The sequence below is a fragment of the Eptatretus burgeri genome, chromosome 14, assembly GCF_056783735.1.
Source record: "Eptatretus burgeri isolate ZD-2024b chromosome 14, Ebu_testis_v1, whole genome shotgun sequence".
Taxonomy (NCBI): domain Eukaryota; kingdom Metazoa; phylum Chordata; class Myxini; order Myxiniformes; family Myxinidae; genus Eptatretus; species Eptatretus burgeri.
This window is the reverse complement of record NC_140974.1, coordinates 43897192-43904171: the sequence shown is the minus strand read 5'-3', so window position 1 is coordinate 43904171 and position 6980 is coordinate 43897192.

Genomic DNA, 6980 nt, shown 5'->3' with positions numbered 1-6980 from the left:
ACATTACGGTGTTTGTAGTGAAGTAGGAGTACGTTACGGTGTTTGTAGTGAAGTAGGAGTACATTACGGTGTTTGTAGAGAAGTAGGAGTACATTATGGTGTTTCTAGTGAAGTAGGGGTACGTTACGGTGTTTGTGGTGAAGTAGGAGTACGTTACGGTGTTTGTGGTGAAGTAGGAGTACATTATGGTGTTTGTAGTGAAGTAGGGGTACGTTGCGGTGTTTGTAGTGAAGTAGGAGTACATTACGGTGTTTGTAGTGAAGTAGGAGTACATTACGGTGTTTGTAGTGAAGTAGGAGTACATTATGGTGTTTGTAGTGAAGTAGGGGTACGTTACGGTGTTTGTAGAGAAGTAGGAGTACATTACGGTGTTTGTAGTGAAGTAGGAGTACGTTACGGTGTTTGTGGTGAAGTAGGAGTACGTTGCGGTGTTTGTAGTGAAGTAGGAGTACATTACGGTGTTTGTAGTGAAGTAGGAGTACATTACGGTGTTTGTAGTGAAGTAGGAGTACGTTACGGTGTTTGTAGTGAAGTAGGAGTACATTACGGTGTTTGTAGTGAAGTAGGGGTACGTTACGGTGTTTGTGGTGAAGTAGGAGTACGTTGCGGTGTTTGTAGTGAAGTAGGAGTACATTACGGTGTTTGTAGTGAAGTAGGAGTACATTACGGTGTTTGTAGTGAAGTAGGAGTACGTTACGGTGTTTGTAGTGAAGTAGGAGTACATTACGGTGTTTGTAGTGAAGTAGGAGTACATTACGGTGTTTGTAGTGAAGTAGGAGTACATTACGGTGTTTGTAGTGAAGTAGGAGTACATTACGGTGTTTGTAGTGAAGTAGGAGTACATTACGGTGTTTGTAGTGAAGTAGGAGTACGTTGCGGTGTTTGTAGTGAAGTAGGAGTACATTACGGTGTTTGTAGAGAAGTAGGAGTACATTACGGTGTTTGTAGTGAAGTAGGAGTACATTACGGTGTTTGTAGTGAAGTAGGAGTACATTATGGTGTTTGTAGTGAAGTAGGGGTACGTTACGGTGTTTGTGGTGAAGTAGGAGTACGTTGCGGTGTTTGTAGTGAAGTAGGAGTACATTACGGTGTTTGTAGTGAAGTAGGAGTACATTACGGTGTTTGTAGTGAAGTAGGAGTACGTTACGGTGTTTGTAGTGAAGTAGGAGTACGTTGCGGTGTTTGTGGTGAAGTAGGAGTACGTTGCGGTGTTTGTAGAGAAGTAGGAGTACGTTACGGTGTTTGTGGTGAAGTAGGAGTACGTTGCGGTGTTTGTAGAGAAGTAGGAGTACGTTACGGTGTTTGTAGTGAAGTAGGAGTACGTTACGGTGTTTGTGGTGAAGTAGGAGTACGTTGCGGTGTTTGTAGTGAAGTAGGAGTACGTTACGGTGTTTGTAGTGAAGTAGGAGTACGTTACGGTGTTTGTGGTGAAGTAGGAGTACGTTGCGGTGTTTGTAGTGAAGTAGGAGTACGTTACGGTGTTTGTGGTGAAGTAGGAGTACGTTGCGGTGTTTGTAGAGAAGTAGGAGTACGTTACGGTGTTTGTGGTGAAGTAGGAGTACGTTACGGTGTTTGTGGTGAAGTAGGAGTACGTTACGGTGTTTGTGGTGAAGTAGGAGTACATTGCGGTGTTTGTAGTGAAGTAGGAGTACATTATGGTGTTTGTAGTGAAGTAGGAGTACGTTACGGTGTTTGTGGTGAAGTAGGAGTACGTTGCGGTGTTTGTGGTGAAGTAGGAGTACGTTACGGTGTTTGTAGAGAAGTAGGAGTACGTTACGGTGTTTGTGGTGAAGTAGGAGTACATTATGGTGTTTGTAGTGAAGTAGGAGTACGTTACGGTGTTTGTAGTGAAGTAGGAGTACGTTGCGGTGTTTGTAGAGAAGTAGGAGTACGTTACCGTGTTTGTGGTGAAGTAGGAGTACGTTGCGGTGTTTGTGGAGAAGTAAGAGTACATTACGGTGTTTGTGGTGAAGTAGGAGTACGTTACGGTGTTTGTGGTGAAGTAGGAGTACGTTGCGGTGTTTGTGGTGAAGTAGGAGTATGTTGCGGTGTTTGTGGTGAAGTAGGAGTACGTTGCGGTGTTTGTAGAAAAGTAGGAGTACATTACGGTGTTTGTAGAGAAGTAGGAGTACATTACGGTGTTTGTAGTGAAGTAGGAGTACATTACGGTGTTTGTAGTGAAGTAGGAGTACGTTACGGTGTTTGTAGTGAAGTAGGAGTACGTTACGGTGTTTGTGGTGAAGTAGGAGTACGTTGCGGTGTTTGTAGAGAAGTAGCAGTACGTTACGGTGTTTGTAGAGAAGTAGGAGTACATTACGGTGTTTGTAGTGAAGTAGGAGTACGTTACGGTGTTTGTAGTGAAGTAGGAGTACGTTACGGTGTTTGTAGTGAAGTAGGAGTACGTTGCGGTGTTTGTAGTGAAGTAGGAGTACGTTACGGTGTTTGTAGAGAAGTAGGAGTACGTTACGGTGTTTGTAGTGAAGTAGGAGTACGTTACGGTGTTTGTGGTGAAGTAGGAGTACGTTGCGGTGTTTGTAGTGAAGTAGGAGTACGTTACGGTGTTTGTGGTGAAGTAGGAGTACGTTGCGGTGTTTGTAGTGAAGTAGGAGTACATTACGGTGTTTGTAGTGAAGTAGGAGTACATTACGGTGTTTGTAGTGAAGTAGGAGTACGTTACGGTGTTTGTAGTGAAGTAGGAGTACATTACGGTGTTTGTAGTGAAGTAGGAGTACGTTACGGTGTTTGTAGTGAAGTAGGAGTACATTACGGTGTTTGTAGTGAAGTAGGAGTACGTTACGGTGTTTGTAGTGAAGTAGGAGTACATTACGGTGTTTGTAGAGAAGTAGGAGTACATTACGGTGTTTGTAGTGAAGTAGGAGTACGTTACGGTGTTTGTGGTGAAGTAGGAGTACATTACGGTGTTTGTAGTGAAGTAGGAGTACATTACGGTGTTTGTAGAGAAGTAGGAGTACGTTACGGTGTTTGTGGTGAAGTAGGAGTACGTTGCGGTGTTTGTAGAGAAGTAGGAGTACATTATGGTGTTTGTAGTGAAGTAGGAGTACGTTGCGGTGTTTGTGGTGAAGTAGGAGTACGTTACGGTGTTTGTAGAGAAGTAGGAGTACATTATGGTGTTTGTAGTGAAGTAGGAGTACGTTACGGTGTTTGTAGAGAAGTAGGAGTACATTATGGTGTTTGTAGTGAAGTAGGAGTACGTTGCGGTGTTTGTGGTGAAGTAGGAGTACATTATGGTGTTTGTAGTGAAGTAGGAGTACGTTGCGGTGTTTGTAGTGAAGTAGGAGTACATTATGGTGTTTGTAGTGAAGTAGGGGTACGTTACGGTGTTTGTGGTGAAGTAGGAGTACGTTGCGGTGTTTGTAGTGAAGTAGGAGTACATTACGGTGTTTGTAGTGAAGTAGGAGTACATTACGGTGTTTGTAGTGAAGTAGGAGTACGTTACGGTGTTTGTAGTGAAGTAGGAGTACATTACGGTGTTTGTAGTGAAGTAGGGGTACGTTACGGTGTTTGTGGTGAAGTAGGAGTACGTTGCGGTGTTTGTAGTGAAGTAGGAGTACGTTACGGTGTTTGTAGTGAAGTAGGAGTACATTACGGTGTTTGTAGTGAAGTAGGAGTACGTTACGGTGTTTGTGGTGAAGTAGGAGTACGTTACGGTGTTTGTGGTGAAGTAGGAGTACGTTACGGTGTTTGTAGTGAAGTAGGAGTACGTTACGGTGTTTGTAGTGAAGTAGGAGTACATTACGGTGTTTGTAGTGAAGTAGGAGTACATTACGGTGTTTGTAGAGAAGTAGGAGTACGTTACGGTGTTTGTGGTGAAGTAGGAGTACGTTGCGGTGTTTGTAGAGAAGTAGGAGTACATTATGGTGTTTGTAGTGAAGTAGGAGTACATTACGGTGTTTGTAGTGAAGTAGGAGTACGTTACGGTGTTTGTAGTGAAGTAGGAGTACATTACGGTGTTTGTAGTGAAGTAGGAGTACGTTACGGTGTTTGTAGTGAAGTAGGAGTACGTTACGGTGTTTGTAGTGAAGTAGGAGTACATTACGGTGTTTGTAGTGAAGTAGGAGTACGTTACGGTGTTTGTAGTGAAGTAGGAGTACATTACGGTGTTTGTAGTGAAGTAGGAGTACGTTACGGTGTTTGTGGTGAAGTAGGAGTACGTTGCGGTGTTTGTAGTGAAGTAGGAGTACGTTGCGGTGTTTGTCGAGAAGTAGGAGTACGTTACGGTGTTTGTAGAGAAGTAGGAGTACATTATGGTGTTTGTAGTGAAGTAGGAGTACGTTACGGTGTTTGTGGTGAAGTAGGAGTACGTTACGGTGTTTGTAGTGAAGTAGGAGTACATTACGGTGTTTGTAGTGAAGTAGGAGTACGTTACGGTGTTTGTGGTGAAGTAGGAGTACGTTGCGGTGTTTGTAGTGAAGTAGGAGTACGTTACGGTGTTTGTGGTGAAGTAGGAGTACGTTGCGGTGTTTGTAGTGAAGTAGGAGTACGTTACGGTGTTTGTAGTGAAGTAGGAGTACGTTACGGTGTTTGTAGTGAAGTAGGAGTACGTTACGGTGTTTGTGGTGAAGTAGGAGTACGTTACGGTGTTTGTAGTGAAGTAGGAGTACGTTGCGGTGTTTGTAGTGAAGTAGGAGTACGTTACGGTGTTTGTGGTGAAGTAGGAGTACGTTGCGGTGTTTGTGGTGAAGTAGGAGTACGTTGCGGTGTTTGTAGTGAAGTAGGAGTACATTACGGTGTTTGTAGTGAAGTAGGAGTACATTACGGTGTTTGTAGTGAAGTAGGAGTACGTTGCGGTGTTTGTGGTGAAGTAGGAGTACGTTACGGTGTTTGTGGTGAAGTAGGAGTACGTTACGGTGTTTGTGGTGAAGTAGGAGTACGTTACGGTGTTTGTAGAGAAGTAGGAGTACGTTAAGGTGTTTGTAGAGAAGTAGGAGTACGTTACGGTGTTTGTGGTGAAGTAGGAGTACGTTGCGGTGTTTGTAGTGAAGTAGGAGTACGTTACGGTGTTTGTAGTGAAGTAGGAGTACGTTACGGTGTTTGTGGTGAAGTAGGAGTACATTACGGTGTTTGTAGAGAAGTAGGAGTACGTTACGGTGTTTGTGGTGAAGTAGGAGTACGTTGCGGTGTTTGTAGTGAAGTAGGAGTACGTTGCGGTGTTTGTAGTGAAGTAGGAGTACGTTACGGTGTTTGTAGTGAAGTAGGAGTACATTACGGTGTTTGTAGTGAAGTAGGAGTACATTACGGTGTTTGTAGTGAAGTAGGAGTACGTTACGGTGTTTGTAGTGAAGTAGGAGTACGTTACGGTGTTTGTAGTGAAGTAGGAGTACGTTACGGTGTTTGTGGTGAAGTAGGAGTACGTTGCGGTGTTTGTGGTGAAGTAGGGGTACGTTACGGTGTTTGTAGTGAAGTAGGAGTACGTTGCGGTGTTTGTGGTGAAGTAGGAGTACGTTACGGTGTTTGTAGAGAAGTAGGAGTACATTACGGTGTTTGTAGAGAAGTAGGAGTACGTTACGGTGTTTGTGGTGAAGTAGGAGTACGTTGCGGTGTTTGTAGAGAAGTAGGAGTACGTTACGGTGTTTGTAGTGAAGTAGGAGTACGTTACGGTGTTTGTAGTGAAGTAGGAGTATGTTACGGTGTTTGTGGTGAAGTAGGAGTACATTACGGTGTTTGTGGTGAAGTAGGAGTACGTTACGGTGTTTGTGGTGAAGTAGGAGTACATTACGGTGTTTGTAGTGAAGTAGGAGTACATTACGGTGTTTGTAGAGAAGTAGGAGTATGTTACGGTGTTTGTGGTGAAGTAGGAGTACGTTACGGTGTTTGTGGTGAAGTAGGAGTACGTTACGGTGTTTGTGGTGAAGTAGGAGTACGTTGCGGTGTTTGTAGTGAAGTAGGAGTACGTTACGGTGTTTGTGGTGAAGTAGGAGTACGTTACGGTGTTTGTGGTGAAGTAGGAGTACGTTGCGGTGTTTGTAGTGAAGTAGGAGTACATTACGGTGTTTGTAGTGAAGTAGGAGTACATTACGGTGTTTGTAGTGAAGTAGGAGTACGTTACGGTGTTTGTAGTGAAGTAGGAGTACATTACGGTGTTTGTAGTGAAGTAGGAGTACGTTACGGTGTTTGTGGTGAAGTAGGAGTACGTTGCGGTGTTTGTAGTGAAGTAGGAGTACGTTACGGTGTTTGTAGTGAAGTAGGAGTACATTACGGTGTTTGTAGTGAAGTAGGAGTACGTTACGGTGTTTGTGGTGAAGTAGGAGTACGTTGCGGTGTTTGTAGTGAAGTAGGAGTACGTTACGGTGTTTGTGGTGAAGTAGGAGTACGTTGCGGTGTTTGTAGTGAAGTAGGAGTACGTTACGGTGTTTGTAGTGAAGTAGGAGTACGTTACGGTGTTTGTAGTGAAGTAGGAGTACGTTACGGTGTTTGTAGTGAAGTAGGAGTACATTACGGTGTTTGTAGAGAAGTAGGAGTACATTATGATGTTTGTAGTGAAGTAGGAGTACGTTACGGTGTTTGTGGTGAAGTAGGAGTACGTTACGGTGTTTGTAGAGAAGTAGGAGTACGTTGCGGTGTTTGTAGTGAAGTAGGAGTACGTTACGGTGTTTGTGGTGAAGTAGGAGTAAATTATGGTGTTTGTAGTGAAGTAGGAGTACGTTGCGGTGTTTGTGGTGAAGTAGGAGTACGTTACGGTGTTTGTAGTGAAGTAGGAGTACATTACGGTGTTTGTAGTGAAGTAGGGGTACGTTACGGTGTTTGTGGTGAAGTAGGAGTACGTTGCGGTGTTTGTAGTGAAGTAGGAGTACATTACGGTGTTTGTAGTGAAGTAGGAGTACGTTACGGTGTTTGTAGTGAAGTAGGAGTACGTTGCGGTGTTTGTAGTGAAGTAGGAGTACGTTACGGTGTTTGTGGTGAAGTAGGAGTACGTTGCGGTGTTTGTAGAGAAGTAGGGGTACATTATGGTGTTTGTAGTG